The following is a 22,089-nucleotide window of genomic DNA, read 5'->3' as shown; positions in this document are numbered from 1 at the left end:
GTTTCACCCATTTTTATTTGCTTTGTATACGCAAGGCACATTACAAAAGGTGAAGTCTTGGTTGCACAGCCACCATCTCGACTCGATTTTTAACCGTGCTCTGCAGACATTTGTGCACAGTGCTAGTTCTAAAATCCTGAGCCTTTTTGTTTTCATCCTCATATCTCACAGTGGTAGGTATGAAGATGACACAGATGAATTGGAAGGAGAACAATTTATATCAAAGTAATCCGTCCATGGAATTTTAGCTACATGAAGACTTTTTTCCTGTGACCTCTAGAAAATCTGCTATTTCAAAATTACAACATGAGGAAATAAACTGGACACAAAAAATCCTGCTGTTTTTAATAGCACGTACAAAACTTACTTTAAGGTTACATTCCCATTATTCCTAAAGTTTGCCTACTGTTAAACTTATCCTGACTTTTCCAAGAAAAGATAGGATCAAATAAAACACATTTGACCTTTTCTGTTGTTACTGAGCAGTGCTCACAATATTGTTAATTGTACTTAAACCCACAACCAAAGGTATTGTTGTTTTGTATATTGCATGTTTGTAATACCCTGCCAGTTCAGCCACTATTGATTGGACCATCCCAGTGTCCCTCAAGTTCCACAAGATCTAATATGGTTCTCATTGACTAGATGATTTTAATCACTGAAACAGTACATCTGTTCTATTCTTTTATTTAAATTATTAATAAAGCCTCCTATACCATGACAGTGATTCTGGACAATGTTCAAAAACAAATAACAATTAAAAGTACCCAATAAAAATGTCTGAGGTTACAGCAGAGTTTTGTTAACCTCCTGGCCCAACAGGCAAGGTGAATTGCCATGCCTCCAATGCTTTATGAAAAGCTAACAAGATTGAGGCCAACCAGATCTCCAGGGGATGGTGTTCCACAGGCATAATCCCTGGGTCCACCAGGATGACACTGTTTGATAGAAGATAGCCTGAGCATGCCTACCCCACTAGATCTGGTGGGATGCTCAGAGACAATGGTTGAGAAGTCGCCCTACAAATTGCCTGGTTCTATGATATGAAGGACTTTAGGGTCATAGCTGTTGAAGTGCTGTCCCAGTGTTTGGAAGCCGTACGGGTCTGGATGGGGAGGAACAGGCTCAAGCTCAATCCCTCCAAGACAGAGTGGCTGTGGATGCCGGCACCCCGATTCAGTCAGCTGCAGCCGCAGCTGACTGTTGGAGGCGAGTTATTGGCCCCAAAGGAAAGGGTGCGCAACCTGGGTGTTCTCCTGGATGAACGGCTGTCGTTTGAAGACCATTTGATGGCCGTCTCCAGGAGGGCCTTTCACCAGGTACGCCTGGTTCGTCAGTTGCACCCCTTCCTTGATCGGGATGCCTTGTGCACAGTCACTCATGCCCTTGTTACCTCCCGCTTGATTATTGTAATGCTCTCTATATGGGGCTCCCCTTGAGGTGCACCTGGAGGCTTTAGTTAGTCCAGAACGCAGCTGCGCAGGTGATAGAGGGAGCTCCACGTAGCTCCCATATAACACCACTCCTGCGCAGACTGCACTGGCTACCTGTGGTCTTTCGGGTGCACTTTAAGGTTTTGGTCACTACCTTTAAAGCACTCCATGGCTTAGGGCCTGGGTACTTACGGGACCGCCTACTGTTACCGCATGCCTCCCACCGACCCGTACGCTCACACAGAGAGGGACTTCTCAGGGTGCCCTCCACCAAACAATGTCGGCTGGCAGCCCCCAGGGGAAGATACTTCTCTGTGGGGGCTCCTACCCTCTGGAACGAACTTCCCCCTGGTTTACGCCAAATACCTGACCTTCAGACCTTTCGCCGCGAATTGAAAACACATCTATTTATTCGCGCGGGGCTGGCTTAAATTTTATTGGGTTTTTATTGGGTTTTTAAATTTTTATTATGAATTTTAATGGGTTTTTTAGTTTTATATGTTTTAAAGTCTTAGGTCAATGGTGTAATAAGTTTTTTAATTTGGGTTTTAATTGTATATTGTATTGTTTGTTTTATTTTGGCTGTACACCGCCCTGAGTCCTTCGGGAGAAGGGCGGTATAAAAATTGAATTAATAATAATAATAATAATAATAATAATAATAATAATAATAATAATAATAATAATAATAATAATAATAATAATAATAATAATAATAATAATAATAATAATAATAATAATAATAATAATAATAATAATAATAATAATAATAATAATAATAATAACAACCAGTACCTTGAAGCACAACTGGAAGCCTATTGACAGCTAGTGAAGCTTGCAGAGCATTGATGTTACATAGGCATGAGAAGGTACACCAAAATGCCAAAAAATACCAGAACTACTTGCACTGCTACAGCTTCCAAAGACTTTTTAAGGACATTCCACAAGGAGCATCTTACAGTAGTCTATTCAATGTCCAAGCTTGAAAACTGAGTTGCTTACTATGATATAAATAATTTGCATCTGTATCTGTTTTGTTTTCCTTATTGTAATATAATTCATAGAAGATAAATATATAACTGTTAGATCTGATTATTTTCTAGCAGAGGAATTTCTTTGAAAAGGATCAGATTCACACAAGTAGAAGCAAGAACATTAACACATTTAACACTGGAGAAGACTTCTGAGAATACTGTGGATAGCCAAACACACCAAATAAAAAGATCACTGAATAAATTAGCCCAAAGAGCTCAATCAGGGTACAAATGACTAGGATCAAATGAGCTCTGTACTACAGAGACACATTATGTAAAGATCTAGTTCTCTGGAAAAGTCTATAATGCTTGGAAGAGTGGGAGAAAACAGAAGAGGTTTAGAGTGACAATAGATCAGTGGTTCTCAACCTTTATAGTGCTGTGACCCCTTTAATACAATTCCCCATGATGTGGCGACCCCTTTAATACAATTCCCCATGATGTGGCGACCTCTTTAATACAATTCCCCATGATGTGGCGACCCCAACCGTAAAATTATTTTCATTTTGAATTTATCACGCCTGAAGCCGTATTGGCTAGCGATCTGAACTGCTTGCAATTGCCTTGAGGATGGAGGTATTAAAGCGGAGACTCCTCCCCTATTAAGTTTATTGCGCCTGAAGCCAGATTAGGCTAGCGATTGGGAGTGATTGCAGCTGGCTTGAGAGGAAGACATCAGAGCAAAGATTTCTATCTTTTTTAATTCATCGCACCTGAAGCCGAATTCGGCTAGCGATTTGAAGAGCCTGCAGCTGGCTTGTGGAGTCAACCATTGGAGCGCGATTCTTCGACTCGCAAGTATACTTCCCATATTTCCGATGGTCTTAGGCGACCCCTGGCAAATCTCATTCGACCCCCAACGGGGTCCCGACCCACAGGTTGAGAACTGCTGCAATAGATGCACCATTGGAAGTTGGGAATAAATCACCTTGAAGAAAATTCTATCTATGTAATCACTAAGACCTGACACTAACATGATGGTGAATGACCATAATCATCAATTATGATAAAAACTATGATTTGCACAAACATTATTGGATAAATGTTTAGAGGATGAGAACTGAAAACACTGCTGACAATTGTTCATGCTGATTATCTAGAATGGAAGCATACACAGATAGAAGCTGGTAAATATTAATACACTTCTGTAGCTTTCCCTATTTTAAAAAAGGTGTTGGGATTGTATTCCCCATAAGTCTCACCCAGCATGGTCTATGATTGAGACTCTCCTGTCTGAACATGCAGAAATGCACATTTATTGTACGAAGAGGACTTGAAAAGAACTTACAAAAACATTTTGGAAATTATTTGACAAAATAAAGATTTATATTGGGGATACCTTTGGAGGGATGTGTAGTGTGGCAACTGGAAAAACTAACAGCACTTTAAATGTATTTTATAGTTCTGCAGTGACTAGAGAAAATGTTTTTTCCTTCTTATAATTCTTTTCAGAGTACAGAAATGCAATCTCTGTAATGCATTTGCAGATATTAAAACATTTTTATATGGTTGTTTAAATGTCATTTTCTAATTTTTTTCTCAATAAATTTTCTTTACTGACTAAAGAAAAGCAGTACAAGTAATATCTCTTTCAAGTTGACCTTGATTTCTAATAATCTTGATAATAGTATATAATAGTATATAAGGGTTAGGCCAGGGGTCCCTAACCTCTTAGAAACTAGGCCAGTGGTGGGTTTCAAATTTTTTTACTACCAATTCTGTGGGTATGGCTTGGTGGGCGTAGCATGGCTTGGTGGGCATGGCATGGGAAGGATACTGTAAAATCTCCAATTCCCTATTCCAGGGGAAGGATACTATAAAACCTCCATTCCCTCTCCAATCCAGGGGAAGGTTACTTCGAAATCCCCATTCCCTCCCAATCAGCTGGGACCCAGGAGGCAGAGAATAGATGGGGGCGGAGCCAAGCAGAATTTTTACTACCGGTTCTCTGAACTACTCAAAATTTCTGCTACCGGTTCTCCAGAACTGGTCAGAACCTGCTGAAATCCACCTCTAAACTAGGCCACATAATTGCAGGTGAGCAGCAGGTGACCAAGTGGAACTGATATCATCCCCCTTCAGTCCATGGAAAAATTGTCTTCCATGAAACAGTCTCTTGTGTTAAAGAGGTTGGGGACTGCTGGGTTAAGCTAGTGGCTTCTTCTGGGATTTTTTTTCCAGCTTCTCATTCTAGCCTACATTGGGTAGATCTGGATGAGAGTTTCGAGACCCGTCTTGTTGAGAGTATTTGGGATGGTTTTGACCCTGTGACTCCCGAGGACATGGACAGGTTGCTGGGAAGACTGAATGCCACCACATGTTCACTGGACCTGTGCCCCTCCTGGTTGGTGCTGGCCACGCAGGAGGTGACACGAGGCTGGCTCCAGGGGATTATAAATGCTTCTTTGCAGGAGGGGGTCTTTCCCGCTGGCTTGAAAGAGGCGGTGGTGAAACCTCTCCTCAAGAAGCCTTCCCTGGACCTGGCTGTTTTAGGAAATTATCGTCCGGTCTCCAACCTTTGCTTTACGGTGAAGGTTGTAGAGTGTGGTGGCATGTCAGCTACCCCAGTACCTGGATGAAACTGTCTATCTGGACCCGTTCCAGTCTGGCTTTCCGCCCGGGTACAGTACGGAGACACATTGGTCACGTTGGTGGATGATCTCTGGAGGGCCAGGGATAAGGGTTACTCCTCTGTCCTGGTCCTATTAGACCTCTCAGCGGCTTTCGATACCATCGACCATGGTATCTTGCTGCGCCAGTTAGAGGGGTTGGGAGTGGGAGGCACCGTTTATCGGTGGTTCTCCTCCTACCTCTCTGACCGGACGCAGACGGTGTTGACAGGGGGCAGAGATCGACTCCAAGGCGCCTCATGTGTGGGGTGCTGCAGGGATCGATTCTCTTGCCTCTCCTGTTCAACATCTACATGAAGCCACTGGGTGAGATCATCAGTGGTTTTGGGGTGAGATACCAACTGTACGCTGATGACACGCAGCTGTACTTTTCCACCCCAGGCCACCCCAATGAAGCTATCGAAGTACTGTCCCGGTGTCTGGAAGCCGTACGGGTCTGGATGGGGAGGAACAGGCTCAAACTTAATCCCTCCAAGACGGAGTGGCTGTGGATGCCGGCACCCTGGTACAGTCAGCTTCAGCCGCGGCTGTCTGTTGGGGGCGAGTCATCGGCCCCAATGGAGAAGGTGCGCAACTTGGGCATGCTCCTGGATGGGCGGTTGTCTTTCGAAGACCATTTGACAGCCGTCTCCAGGAGAGCTTTCTATCAGGTTCGCCTGATCCGCCAGTTGCGTCCCTTCCTGGACCGGGATGCCCTATGCACGGTCACTCATGCTCTCATTACCTCTCGTCTGGACTATTGCAATGCTCTCTACATGGGGCTCCTCTTGAGAAGCACCCGGAGACTCCAGTTAGTCCAGAATGCAGCTACGCGGGTTATTGAGGGAGCAGTTCGGAGCTCCCATGTAACACCTATCCTGCGCAGACTGCACTGGCTGCCTGTTGTCTTCCGGGTGCGCTTCAAGATGTTAGTTACTACCTTTAAAGCGCTTCATGGCTTAGGACCGGGATACCTACGGGACCGTCTACTGCCAACGTCTATCTCCCAACGACCGGTGCGCTCTCACAGAGAGGGGCTCCTCAGGGTGCCGTCAGCCAAGCAATGTCGGCTGGCGGCCCCCAGGGGGAGGGCCTTCTCTGTGGGGGCTCCTACCCTATGGAACAAGCTTCCCCCTGGACTCCGACAAATACCTGACCTTAGGACCTTCCGCCGCGAACTTAAAACCTACTTATTTCATCTTGCTGGACTCGCTTAAATTTTAAATTATCAAATTGATTTTATGGGTTTTAAATTTTTTGTAAATTTTAGAGGGTAATATTTTATCTATAAGTAGCCATATCAAATAGGTTTTTTAAGGGTTGTTTTTAGTTTTGTATTGTTGTTTTCTTTCTGTATTTTATTCTTGGCTGTACACCACCCTGAGTCCTTAGGGAGAAGGGCAGTCTATAAATAAAAATATTCTATTCTTCTATTCTACAGACCTGGTATTTCCGGTAGGTAACTCATCCAAATTATAACAGGTCTGACTCTGCTCAGTTTCTGAGCATGGGATGGTTGAGAGAAGATTACATTTGTGCAAAAAGCTTTGCAGATAATAGCAAGGCACTGTACGTTTTCATACTATTGAATGATAGAAGTGACAGTTTGCATATTTTCTGGTTTCTCACTGGCACCTCATGGAACTTACCCTGCGCAGACCTGGGATTGATTTCGAAATATATATATTAAAGCTTGAAGCCCTCTCATCTACATTTCCATAGCCTTCAAAGTGTGTTCCCATGGTGAGTCTCAGAGTTATAGCTGTGTCTGATTGCCTCAACTTGAACTGAATAAAGAAAATATATCCAAATATTTTGTTTATGAGCAATTAGATTGAGTGGAACCAGCTACTACATTGTTGTCAGTTATGTGTATAATTACCATAAATGCAAGACAATTGTGGATTTTGTGCATTTTATCCACTGAATTTCATATGAATGGGCTTATCCATGTGATAATTATTTTGAGACATATACTTTAAGAGGAAAACAAGATCAGTGAAAGATATAAAATCTATTTTGATTTATATTGTTACACAATAGCTTTAACCAGTGGTGGGTTGCCCACCCCCCCAGTTTGGAATGGTTCTTGCAAATCAGTAGTAAAACTGGGGATAGGCTCCGCCCACTGACCCCAACATGATCAGGAAGCTTCTGTGCATGTGCAGAAGCAAACACATACACACTCACTTCTCTCTCGCACATACATGCAATCCCGCTGCAAACCGGTAGTAAAGATAAGTAGAACCCATCCCTGGCTTTGACCAATATACTGTGGCAGAAGCTGATCATTTCATTTTAGAGATTTATTTTATACACTTCAGTTGATTTGACTGGAAAGACAAAGACTAGCAATAGCTAATAGTTTTGTTACTGTTTTAATAAATTGGACTGTTTTTCTAAAGAAAACAATCTCATAACATTTCCTTGTTAAGTGTATAGCATAGCAGTTCGCATCCTGGTGGATATGTTTATAAAAATCCTTCTTGTGTTTGACAACTATTGGGATACATTCCTATGCCTATTTGACACTAATATTGCTGAAGTTTGCAAACATGAAGATTTGCTGTATTTTACATTCTTTACAGATAAGTTGCATCTTACATAACCCAGGTTGCACTGGGATTTCAACAGGTTAATGCTGAGAAGTTCTTATAGTCTCCACTCACTGATTTATGTAATATTAAAAATCTACACCCACAGAATCATAGAATTGAACAGTAATAGAGGTAGGTCCTCTCTGTTTACAGGATTCACTGCAACAGATGGCCATGCGGTTTCGATTTGAAGGCTTCTAGCAAAGGACAACTCAACGTGTAATGTGGCAGCAGCTTGCTGCACTAACTGAAAGCTCATACAGTCACAAATTCTTCCTGATATCTGGCTTGAACATTAATTTAACCCACTGTTTCTTGGCCAACCCTCTGGGACAATAGGGAATAATACAATTGTTATTTAATTATTAATCTCTATGATGTATATTTTAATTTTATTTTTCTTAAATAAATGCATTGATTTAAATTAATCCAATGCTGCATTTTTCTCATTTGGGAAGAATCATCTAGAACTACTATGTTGCCATCTATGCCCACTCAAGAGAGACCTGGCAAATCCTTTTTTTCCCTGCCTGCTGTTTAGAACGTTAATTATCTGCAATGAGTCTCCTTTGTACCACAAGAATAATCTGAGGTTCCCAGTTAAACATAAATAAGCATTCACAATATTTTGTGAATGTCACGCACTTTGCTTTTTTTCTTATATTTTGCGAGACATATTATTCCTAAGGAGAAAAGGCTTTATAGAACACCTTGAATAGTGGAGATATATGAAAGCGATGATTCAAAACATAAAGGGAGGCACTATTTTGACTGGTGATTTTCTAAGCTATTGAAGAACAAACATCAGATGCAAAAAGCATAGAATAGTTTTGTTAGATTGGATGATTAACTTCTAGCACTCCTGTATTGCCCAACTACAGATACTTAAGAACAGACAGGTAATTTTTTTCAACATTTATATAGTAAATCAGTGAAACATAGAAAAGTTTGAGGGGAACTGAATAAACTGTTTTAAGTAGCTATTTCCCCATGACCCAAATCATCTTCAGATTTTATTAGTTTGCAAGATTGAATATAATTTAATGCATATTTTATATTCTATTAATTCTTCCCAATATGAATATTCCTTTCCTTGTATATATAAATTATAATCTATATGTTTCATGGAGTCTTGTTCCTTAATGTCTAAAGTTAAAGCATTTAACATAGATTTGATCACTGTTTCAGACATTTTCTTATGAAATTTATAACCTGAACTGATAAACAAACAAAAAAAAACATTTTAAGTGGCTCTTAAATATATAAATAATGTTGTTGAATGACTTTTGTTGAGCTGATGGAATTGAGAGTAATTTCTTAACAGGAAGTTGCTTACATCATTATCTTTCATATGGGATAGTGGCAAACCATTTATTTAAGATTAAATTATAATACATCACTTGTGTAAACTAAGCAAAAGTAAAAGTCAGATTCTAATAGAGAAATGTAAACAATTACTAGACAGCCAATACCTCAGGTAAACATTTCAGAGATGTTTCCTTACTTGAACAAAGAGACAGAATGACAAAGCTGGGCCAAAAAGCATTTGGCACAAGTGTGATTTCTAGCTTCCTGTGGGTTTTCCCATTGAGTTTCTTTGTGGGAAGGCGGTAGGCAGCATCTTTCCTTCCTTCCTTCCTTCTTTCCTTCCTTCCTTCCTTCCTTCCTTCCTTCCTTCCTTCCTTCCTTCCTTCCTTCCTTCCTTCCTTCCTTCCTTCCTTCCTTCCTTCCTCCCTTCCTTCCTTCCTTCCTTCCTATCTTTTATGGTAGGGGTGTCAAACTCAATTTCCTTGAGGGCCGCATCAGGGCTTTGGTTGACCTGGGGGACAGGGTGGGTGTGGCCAACTGAGTGGGTGTGGCCAACTGGGTGGGCATGACCAGCTGAGTGGGCATGGCCAGCTTGACACCACTCCCCAAACTGCTGGCATGTTTCCTCTTCGCATTGGGTAGACTAGGATGGCTCCACGGGCTGGATCCGACCACATTGCAGGCTGGATCTGGCCCACAGACCTTGAGTTTGACACCCCTGCTCTATGGCATAATATTACATATGCTTTCATGAAGCTTGTCTTATTTTATGCCCAGTGAGCGTAAAATTGTATTCTCAATTCTGAAATAAATCCCACTAAGCTTTATTGTGGGAGGAAAAAACCTCAGATAATAACAGAATTAATGGACTCATATTCATGCAATACCTGCCCTAATTTCAGTAGTTTTGCTTTTCAGGACCAGCTATATATCTGTGTGTATGTTTTCATATCCTGTCATAATAAGGTGTTCTTTTCCTCTTAGTTCTTATCTTGCTACTATCTAAAAACACTTTACTTATTCAAGCAAAGCACTGGTCCTATTAATAGATTTCACTATTAGCCTGTAGAGAATAGAATAGAATTTTTTATTGGCCAAGTGTGATTGGACACACAAGGAATTTGTCTTGGGGCATATGCTATCAGAAAAGATATGTTCATCAAGAATCATAAGTTAGAACACTTAATGATAGCCATAGGGTAGAAATAAGCAATCAGGAAACAATATCAGTATAAACCATAAGGATACAAGAAACAAAGTTACAATCATAAATGGAAGGAGATGGGTGATGGGAACGATGAGAAGATTAATAGTAGTGCAGATTTAGGAAATAGTTTGACAGTATTGAGGGAATTATTTGTTTAGCAGAGTGATGGTGTTCGGGCAAAAAACTGTTCTTGTGTCTAGTTGTTCTGGTGTGCAGTATCCTATAGCATCGTTTTGAAGTTAAAGAAGAAAACAATTTATGTCCAGGATGTCATTAAGTGTTGTACCTTAGAATTCTTGATGAACATATCTTTTCTTTTATGTACACTAACAGCATATTATTTATTTTTATTTATTTATTTATTTACATTTATATCCCGTCCTTTTCCGAAGACTCAGGGCGGCTTACAGTGTATAAGGCAATAGTCTCATTCTATTTGTATATTTACAAAGTCAACTTATTGCCCCCCCAACAATCTGGGTCCTCATTTTACCTACCTTATTTATTTATTTATTTATTTATTTTATTTGATTTTTATACCGCCCTTCTCCCGAAGGACTCAGGGCGGTGTACAGGCATAATAAAACCGACAATACAATTTACAGGTTTAAAATACGATTTAAAAAACTTATTAAATTAGCCCAGCAATTAAAATTTACCATACTAAAAAACCCCGTTTAAAATTAATAAATTTAACATTTAAAAACCCAATTTAAGCCAGCCCCGCGCGAATAAAAAGATGAGTCTTGAGTTCGCGACGAAATGTCCGAAGGTCAGGTATTTGGCGTAAACCCGGGGGAAGCTCGTTCCAGAGTGTGGGGGCCCCCACAGAGAAGGCCCTTCCCCTGGGGGCCGCCAGCCGACATTGTTTGGCGGACGGCACCCTGAGAAGTCCCTCTCTATGGGAGCGTACGGGTCGGTGGGAGGCGTGTGGTAACAGCAGGCGGTCCCGTAAGTACCCAGGTCCTAAGCCATGGAGCGCTTTAAAGGTCATAACCAACACCTTAAAGTGCACCCGGAAGGCCACAGGCAGCCAGTGCAGTCTGCGCAGGAGCGGTGTTACATGGGAGCTACGCGTAGCTCCCTCTATAACCCGCAGCTGCATTCTGGACTAACTGAAGCCTCCGAGCGCACTTCAAGGGAGCCCCATGTAGAGAGCATTACAGTAATCCAAGCGAGAGGTAACGAGCGCATGAGTGACTGTGCATAAGGCATCCCGATCAAGGAAGGGGCGCAACTGCGGAACCAGGCGAACCTGGTGGAAGGCCCTCCTGGAGACGGCCGTCAAATGGTCTTCAAACGACAGCCGATCATCCAGGAGGACACCCAAGTTGCGCACCCTATCCTTTGGGGCCAGTAACTCGCCTCCAACAGCCAGCCGCAGCTGCAGCTGACTGAATCGGGGTGCCGGCATCCACAGCCACTCCGTCTTGGAGGGATTAAGCTTGAGCCTGTTTCTCCCCATCCAGACCCGTACAGCTTCCAAACACGGGACAGCACTTCAACAACTTCATTGGGGTGGTCCGGGTGGAAAAGTACAGCTGAGTATCGTCAGCGTACTGCTGGTATCTCACCCGAAACCACTGATGATCTCACCCAACGGCTTCATGTAGATGTTGAACAGCAGGCGAGAGAATCGACCCTGTGGGACCCCACAAGTGAGGCCCCTCGCGGTCGACCTCTGCCCCCTGTCAACACCGTCTGCGACCGGTCGGAGAGATAGGAGGAGAACCACCGATATACGGTGCCTCCCACTCCCAATCCTCCAACCGCGCAGCAGGATACCATGATCGATGGTATCGAGCCGCTGAGAGGTCTAATAGGACCAGGGCAGAGGAATATCCCTGTCCCTGGCCCTCCAGAGATCATCCACCAATGCGACCAAAGCTGTCTCCGTGCTGTATCCGGGTCGGAAGCCGGACTGGAACGGGTCTAGATAGACATCTTCATCCAGGTGTTGGGGCAGCTGTCGCGCCACGGCATTTCTACAACCTTCGCAACAAAGCGAAGGTTGGAGACTGGACGATAATTACCCAAAATAGCTGGGTCCAATGAGGGCTTCTTAAGGAGGGTCTCACCACCGCCTCTTTCAAGGCGGCAGGAAAACCCCATCCAACAAAGAAGCGTTGATAATCCTCTGAGCCAGCCTCGTGTCACCGCCTGAGTGGCCAGTACCAGCCAGGAAGGGCACGGGTCCAGTAAACATGTCGTGCCGTGAAGCCTCCCCAACAACCTGTCCACGCCCTCGGAGCCACAGGGTCAAACTCATCCCAAATGTGCTCAACAAGACGTGCCTCCTCTCCCTCGCTTGATCATCCCACATTCGGTCCAGACCGTCCCTCAGCTGAGCGATTTTATCGTATAGATAACCACTAAACTCCTCGGCTCGTCCCTGCAAGGGTCATCCCGCACCTCCTGATGTAGGAGAGAGCGGGTCACCAAACAGGGCGGCCGGGCGGTTATCTGCCGACGCAATGAGGGTGGAGGCGAGGAGCGCCTCGCTTCTCATTGCCACTAGGTAGGTCCTAGAATAGGTCCCAACTAGTGTCCGATCAGCTCGGAGCGACTGGACCTCCAGGTGCTCTCTAGGCGCCTTCTCCGGCGTTTCATCTCCCTCAGCCCCTCGGAGAACCAAGGGGCCGGACGAGATCTACGCCGGGTCAGAGGCCGCAGCGCGACACGGTCCAGGGCCCCGCCGCTGCCTGCTCCCAGGCCACGACCAGTTCCTCAGTCGTGCCGTGGGCCAGATCCTCAGGGAATGGCCCAAGCTCCGCCTGGAACCTCTCAGGGTCCATCAGGCGCCTGGGACGGAACCACCGATAGGTTCCGCCTCCCGCGGTGGTGAATGGCGGTTCGGAAGTCTAGGCGAAGGAGAAATGATCCGACCATGACATTGGTTCTGTTACTAAATCATCTAATACCAGATCATTTAACCACTGTCCAGAGATATAAATCAGATCCAGCATGCCTCCCCCTGTGTGCGTAGGGCCATCATTTACTCGAATCAGGTCCAAGGCCGTCATGGAAGTTTGAACTCCCGAGCTGCCGTCGATGACAGGCCAACTGATGGCAAGTTGAAATCCCCATAACTATAAGTTTGGGGTCTCAACCGCCACAGCAGCCAGTACCTCCAACAGCTCGGGCAGGGCTGTGGTCACGCAGCAAGGAGCCAGGTACGCGATCACCAAGCCCAACTGATTCCTATAGCCCCAACGCACACAGAGGGATTCGCAGCCGGCAATCTGAGGAACAGTGGTCTCCCTCGGCTCTAGATCTTCCTTAATAACAACCGCCACCCCCACCCCTACCTTGGACCCTCGGCTGATGAAATGCTCGGAAGCCTGGAGGGCACATCTCACCAAGGGGGACCCCCACAGGGCCCAACCAGGTCTCCGTAATGCCCATGAGGTCCGCGGACCCCCCCTGAATAAGATCACAAATCAGGGAGCCTTATTAACCACGGACCGGCATTACATAACATCAGCAAGATCCAAGCTCTGAGGATCATGGCCACCGAGGAACGGGTGGGGACTGAGGCCGGAGCACGTGATCGCTCTCAGACATCGAACACGTGCCCCATAACTCGACACGGCCCCTCCCCCGCCATATCTGCCTCTCCCACTTACCGTACAGATCGAACAACCCTCTAAACCTGGAACGTCCTCCCCCCCTGCCTTCAGACAAGATGGCGTAAAGTCGCGAACTAGCACAGGGGCTGGATCCCTCCCCGACGGGTCCTTCCCCCCACCCATCAAATCCCTCCCCCCCCTTAAAAAACCCTTATTTAAAAAACTATTTAAAAAACCCCACAAATTCTTCTTGGCCGCATGCCACCTCTCTGGGTCCCAAGACCCTTCGTTAAGGTAAGCCCTCGATAGCTTGGAGGGCCATTCCTGCGAGGCGGGGGAACCTCGCAGTCGTAATAGTTCGGCAAATGAATATCTCATGGAGAAGTTGTCCATACAATTGCGGAAAAGTGTCCATCCTTAGCCGTCGGAGATGTTATCGTCGCATCCAAAAAAAAAATCGCCGGGACCCACCCTTAGATAGATAACCATGTGGGTCCTAGTCCGTAGGAGTCCGTGGGACCACAAGCTGAAAAGGTCTCCCTCGCATTCCCGGTTACGCGTCCTTAATTGAAAACGACTCCGCCGGTGCCCTCATGCCGTCCCTGCCTCCCCCACTAGGCCGACAGATCAAACCTCCGTGGGGGAAACGCGATGTTCCAGTCTATGCAGGGAGGGGGCGATGTTCCTACCCCCCATTTTGACAGCCAAGGCAAAAGTCAGCAATGGGGGAGATGCGGTGTTCCAGTCCAAGCAGGGAGGGAGGGAGGGAGGGGGGGGGGCGATGTTCCTGCCCCTCCAAGTTCTTACCCCTCCAGATTCCATCCCAGCAAGCATAATTAGCAGCAATCCGAAACACCCGGTATCCAGCATACCACCTTCCATGCCCTCCGTCGATGTTCGGAATGCTCCTTCGTTGATATCCTTCCACGGCCCGAACGGCCGGAAAATCAGCTGAATCATGCCGGGCGTCTCTTCAAACCCCCCCCAACATGGCCGCCGCCATTCGCTGCTCCAAAACCTCTCCGGTTCCGTACTCGGCAGCCGAGAGTTCAATGAGGCCCCAGGCCCTCACTCTCGGCGGCCGAGATGATCGTAAATGCGGGACCAGAGCGCAGGCAGCTAGGCAAGCGGCTGAACGGCATCGCGGCCCAAGGACTTTCCGACCGCTGCCTCCATGAGTTTCAAAACGCCGCCATAACGCGCATGCGCAGATGGAAGGCTGAGTCAACCTTGGGCCGGGCTTGAACCTGCAGTAATTGCAGGCTACTGTGTTCCAAGACAAATATGTACCAAGACAAATTCCTTGTGTGTCTAATCATACTTGGCCAATAAAAAATTCTATTCTATTCTATTCTATATGAAGAGTCTGTAGATATTTTCACAGCCCTCTTTTTGTCTTGTGCAGTATACAGGTCCTCAATGGAAGGCAGGTTGGTAACAATTGTTTTTTCTGCAGTTCTAATTATCCTCTGAAGTTGTCTTGTTGGGTTGCAGAACCAAACCAGACAGTTATAGAGGTGCAGATGACAGACTCAATAATTTCTCTGTAGAACTGTATCAGCAGCTCTTTGGGCAGTTGGAGCTTTCTGAGTTGGTGCAGAAAGAACATTCTTTGTTGTGCTTTATTGATGATGTTTTTGATGGTAGCTATCCATTTTAGATCTTACGATATGGTAGAGCCTAGAAATTTGAAGGTCTCTACTATTGATACTGTGTTGTCTAGTATTGTAAGAGGTGGAAGTATGTATCAGCAGGAATGGTTTATTGCTGCATAAATACTATACATACCTAAGATTGTGTGCATAAATGTGATTTTTATCTTTTCTAAGATGACTTTTTCAAATGAATATTACCTTAGTACTATTCTTCCCTGACATATCTTTACAAACATATTTAATAGCTCCAGGCTTCACACCTAGAAATAAACATAAGTATATTGTTACATCATCGTATATTTATGGTTGCTTAGTGACTGGATTGCAATCTTGTGATTGTTTTGTAGTTGTTTTGTAACTTGTTTTGATAAATTGTCTGGTTTTTGTGGGGCTTTATGTTATTTTATTGCATGCAGCCAGTAGTTGTTTTCATTAGATAATTTGCAATGATCACATCATTCAATTTTTTAAGTTATGATAATTATATGCACAAATATTTATGTATTTATATTTGATTTTTGTTTATTTGATTTTTATGGCATCCCCTCTTAAAATGCAATTCTGGCCAGCTCACAACAACAATAAAACCACAAAATCATAAAAACATTTAGCATAATTACGTGTTACTTTGGATGATTCCCATCAACTAAGATGTCACAAAGCTTTCCTGAATCTCTTCTGGATTTAGGGGAAAATTTTGGAAAAATAGAACACTAGAAAAACTGATAGAGAGCTAAATGTCTAGCACATTCTTTACAGCCTTGTGTCCTGTCAAAACTATTTCTGACTTCCTTTATCCAGCTTAAGAGATTTCACTTGAGGGTCATTTTTACATATTTCAACATTTTCTATACATACATGGTTTTCCCCTTTTCCATTATGTTTCCCATGTGGAATCTGTTCCTCCTGGCCTTCCCCCCAAATGTTTTTCTGACATTAAACAATCTAAACACTGAAATTTAAAATGTAAACATATAAAGTAATTAGTAAGCAAAAGATTAGGAATTTGAGTCTTGATTTCACAATAAATAAGACTTACATTTGAGACATGACAGTTACTGGAATTTCTTCATATTCATTAGCTTGTCTACATTAAATTTACTGATCAGGAGCTTTTATATTCTTGAATGCCTGCTTTTAATGTTTCCAGTCCAGCTTGCTAAGTCTGACATAAACAGATCAAGACAGTGAACATGCTGTGAGACACATAAAGCATTTCTGCAGTAATGACAATGAAAACACTGGTGCTGACTAAACAAAGAGGAGAACAATTTATGGAACTCACATCAAAGGACCCTCTTCATATTTCAAGATTTAAGAATAAATTGAGATATTAAGCTAAAGAAGAAGAAAAACATTTCAGCGTAACAGTGGTTTTCACAAAAATACTACATATCTATCAATAAATGGTCGATTATGAAAAGCTTGTACTTCTTACACTGACATTGGATCTCAAATAGCACCATCTTTCTAGTTAATTTCTGTGGAGACCAGAATACATTCATCATTATAACTGCTGACTAAAGTTTAGAATGTGTCAAAATAAAATGCTGCTATGAATAGTTTTATTTGATACCATTCATTCTATTACCCTTCTGTTATGTACCATATAAGGAGTGAGCTATAGGCTTCACTCAGGTCGTCCAAAATGGTGGGAAAATACTTAAAGCTCATTGGTTAAATTGTCGGACAGCCCTCTATAAAAGAGGACACTGCCAGACAAGCAAGTTGTTGGGTTGTACTGGTCTACTAATGAAGAGCTGTTGTTACTGAAAGAGCTGTGTCCGTTTCTTCCATCATCTGATCTAACACTTTCCAATTCAATATTTACTTTACTTAGCTAACATGATTTATGCCCATGGAAAATAAGGAATAAAGGCAGTGTTTTATGAAACATTTATGGTTATGGAAACCAGTTTGGTGTAGTGGTTAAAGTCACCAAGCCATAAACTGGGAGGCTTGAGTTCTAGCTCTATCTTTATAATAAAGTCATATGGTTCAAGCCATAAACTGGGAGGCTTGAGTTCTAGCTCTATCTTTATAATAAAGTCATATGGTTTGAGCAAACTGGAGCAAAACACTTCTGAAAAACTTTGCCATGAAAACTGTGGGTACAGAGTTAATATTGACTTGAAGGCAGCAAACAACCAAACAGAAATGACTGATTATAAATCCCTAGCCAGAACATGTACACATAAATTTTGTTAACAAAAGTATTGAGGATATATTATTATGCAGCTGAATGTCTGAAATAGAAGACTGTCTTATATGAGATTGCCTACAATGATAACAGCTGAGTTTATGCATAAAAAATGATGGGTTTTCCTGTAGAATTGAGAATACAGTGAACATGGACTTTATACGTCAGATTACAGGAACATTTAAATACCATATAATACATCAAAAAATATACAATACCATCAAAGGAACTGAAGAACTTGATTAAATACATCAAGATTTCATTATTTTCATATAGACTGAAAGTTCTTCCCAAAGTTCCAAACTTAGTGGATTTAGCAGACTTTTGATGCAACAGACCAAATCTCTACTGGACATCTCCCTAAAACCACAGGTACCCAGTCTAAATGAGGAAATTAAATATATGTTCATGACAAATATAACTTTCAATGATGTCATTTACAATCGAACTGTAAATTTGGTTGTACTGAAAATTACCTTGTCCCAAGATCTTCACAGAAAAACATTAAAATTTTGAGAAAATTAAATTCTAATAATTACAGCAGGGGTCCTATAATATGGAGATGGCTAATAGTTGTGCAATTAGCATTTGAAACATTTCCAGACAGGAAAAAACTGACCTATTAGCCATATCAAGGTGTGTCATTCATGCATCTTTTTGTGTTGGTTTAATCTTTGCATATAAAGAAATCATAAAAATAACATTCAGTATGTAAGGTGAGTAATACAATGCAGATAGGCAAGGTATAAAAATCAAATATGCACACTATTAAATTTGACAAGAAAACACTGCAAATGCTTTTTAATTTTTAAAATGGCATTTACAAATAATCCTTAACTTACAACCACAATTGGAACAAGATATCCCTTCATAAGTTATTGAGGTTGTAAGTTGAGACAGCCAGGTGATTGGATCCATTTTTCTGATATTTTTCATAAAGTAATAGCAAATAGCATGATTGTTTAGCAAACCTACTCCTCTAAATGTTGTTGTTGTTTTTTGCTGGAAACAGGCTGAAAATGTCACAAATTGTGCCATATGACCAAGAGATGACCAAGAGGGTCCTGTTTCAGTTATGGATCTAAATCAGTGGTGGGTTTCAAATTTTTTTACTATCGGTTCTGTGGGTGTGGCTTGGTGGGCGTGGCATAGCTTGGTGGGCATGGCTTGGTGGGCATAGCAGGGGAAGGGTATGGTAAAATCTTCATTCCCTACCCAATCCAGGGGAAGGTTACTGCAAAATCCACATTTCCTCCCCATAAGCTGGGACTTGGGAGGCAGAGAATAGATGGGGGTGGGACCAGTCAGAATTTTTATTACGATTCGCCAAACTACCCAAACTACTCAAAATTTCCACTACCGGTTCTCCAGAACTGGTCAGAACCTTTTGACACCCAACTCTGGTCTCAATGTTTTTCATTAGCATGTTTATATTTATATGGTTGTAGAATCAGTATAAAATTTACAATGCATACAATTTTACAATTCTTTATATTTTCCTTTTTCTTTGTTGATATTGCCTCTTAATGCTTTTTACTGACAGTTCAGGACTTCCTTCTGATTTTCTTCCAGTCCAGGGATGCATATTATATAGTTGCCAACTGTTATCACACTTGTTAATATTGGTGTGCTTATTTTATTTATATAAGAATGGCATCTGTATAGGCCATGCAAATGCTGATATACAAATTTAAATTTAAATGCACACACAATACAATACAATACAATACAATACAAGATATAGTATATTAAGATAAATCACCATAATAGGGCGCCATAGAATTGCAATGGGACAGATGTTATAACTTGATATCTAAGGAAGCTAACCATCTACCTGTTTCCTGTATGGCTGCAGTGAGATCATCCCAGGTGTCTTGAAATTTCCTCAGGGGACATTCTTTAACTATATGTGTTATAGTTGTTGTTTGCGTGGGGAGTGAGTCAATACTTATTAATATCATTCTATGAGTTCATACTACCCCTTTTGAGATAAGTAGGCTTATGCAAAACATAGAATGAACATAAGAAATAGTAGGCAAAAAAATTAAGGCAGCAAAGAAAGGGAAACAAAATGAACAGAAAGAAAAGAAAAAAGAAAAAAAATACACTACTAAACAATCTCATCTATAGATATTGATCTCAGTTAACCTCCACTATGACTTTGGTCAACTAAGACTTTCACATAATGCTTTTCTCTAAGTGAAGGAGAAAGTGGAATCAGTTTCATTGTAACTATTCAGCATTTTCTGCTAATGAAAAAGACAGTACTTAGGCAATTTCATTACACATGAACCATTGTGCAATCAGAGCCCAATTTTAACATTACATAATAACAGAGTTGGAAGGGACCTTGGAGGTCTTCTAGTCCAACCTCCTGCCAAGGCAGGAAACCCTACACCATTTCAGACAAATGGCTATCCAACATTTTTTTAAAAAAATTCCAGTGTTGGAGCATTCACAACTTCTGCAGACAAGTTGTTCCACTTATTGATTGTTCTGTCAGGAAATTTCTCCTTAGTTCTAAGTTGCTTCTCTTCTTGATTAGTTTCCACCCATTGCTTCTTGTTCTACCCTCAGGTGCTTTGGAGAATAGTTTGACTCCCTCTTCTTTGTGGCAACCCCTGAGATATTGGAACACTACTATCATGTCTCCCCTAGTCCTTCTTTTCATTAAACTAGACATACCGAGTTCCTGCAACCGTTCTTCATATGTTTTAGCCTGCAGTCCCCTAATCATCTTTGTTGCTCTTCTCTGCACTCTTTCTAGAGTCTCAACATCCTTTTTACGTCATGACGACCAAAACTGAATGCAATATTCCAAGTGTGGCCTTACCAAGGCATTATAAAGTGGTATTAACACTTCATGTGATCTTGATTCTATCCCTCTGTTTATGCAGCCCAGAACTGTGTTGGCTTTTTTGGCAGCTAATGCACACTGCTGGCTCATATCTAAATGGTTGTCCACTAGGACTCCAAGATCCCTCTCACAGTTACTACTATTGAGCAAGGTACCACATATACGGTACCTGTGCATTTTGGTTTTTTGGCCTAAATGTAGAACCTTACTTTTTTCACTGTTGAATTTCATTTTGTTAGATAGCGCCCAATGTTCAAGTCGGTCAAGATCCTTCTGTAAATTGAGCCTATCTTCTGGAGTGTTGGCTATCCCTGCCAGCTTGGTGTCATCTGCAAATTCGATGAGTTCCCCATTTATCCCCTTGTCAAAGTCATTGATGAAGATTTTGAAGAGTACTGGGCCTAAAACAGAGCCTTGGGGTACTCCACTGTGTACTTCTCTCCATGTGGATGTAGTTCCGTTGAGGACTACACGTTGAGTGCGGTTGGTCAGCCAGTTGCGAATCTATCTGGTGGTGGTGCTGTCTAACCCACATTTTTCTACTTTATCTAATAGTAGGTTATGGTCTACTTTATCAAATGCTTTGCTGAAGTCCAAGTAAATTATATCAACAGCATTCCTCTGGTCTACTAATTTTGTCATTTTGTCAAAGAATGCAATGAGATTAGTCTGGCATGATCTGTTTTTGACAAACCCATGTTGGCTTTTGGTTATTACTTTGTTTGCTTCTAGGTGTTCAATGATTCATTGCTTGATTATCTTTTCCAGAATCTTCCCCGGTATTGAGGTCAGGCTGATGGGTCTGTAGTTTCCTGGATCTGTTTTTTTTCCCCCTTTTTTGAAGATGGAAACTACATCAGCTCTTTTCCAGTCCTCTGGCAGTTCCTCTGTGCTCCAGGATCTTTGAAAGATATAGTTCAGTGATTCTGCCAGTTCCTTCAGAACCTTCGGGTGTAATCCATCCGGTCCTGGTGATTTGAACTCGTCTAGGGTAGACAGGTGTTCACTTACCAGTTTTTTCCCTATTTTAACTTGTGTTCCTAATCTGTTTTTTGTGGTGCTGTTTTTGATAGGTTGAATTGTTTTTTCTTTTTGTGTAAAGACAGATGCAAAAAATGAGTTAAGTAGATCTGCTTTCTCCCTGTTGCTTGTCACCTTCTTGCCACTTTCTCCCAGCAATGGGCCAATTGCTTCCTTGACTTCTTTCTTGTTTTTAACATGTTGGAAGAAGCTTTTTTTGTTATTTTTTACTTTTGTCACTAGCCTTTGTTCGTTGTGAGCCTTAGCTTTCCTCACTTCATCTTTACAGGCTCGGGCTATTTGCTGATATTCTGCCTTAGTTATTTGACCCTCTTTCCACTTTTTATACTTGTCCTTTTTGTCTTTGTCAGATAGTTCTTTATGCATCCATGCTGGTTTCTTTTGAGATTTATTATTTTTCTTCTTTGGTATTGTGCTAGACTGGGCTTTTATAATCTCACTTTTCAAAATTTCCCAAGCTTCTTGAGTTGTTTTCCCCTTGAAGATTCTCATCCATGGAATCCGTCTGAAGCTCTCTCTAAGTTTATTGAAATTAGCTCTCTTAAAGTCCAAGACTCTAGTTTGACTTTGTTCTACTAC

The sequence above is a fragment of the Ahaetulla prasina genome, chromosome 2 (genome assembly GCF_028640845.1).
Source record: "Ahaetulla prasina isolate Xishuangbanna chromosome 2, ASM2864084v1, whole genome shotgun sequence".
Classification (NCBI taxonomy): Eukaryota; Metazoa; Chordata; class Lepidosauria; order Squamata; family Colubridae; genus Ahaetulla; species Ahaetulla prasina.
Note: the sequence above shows the minus strand (reverse complement) of the source record.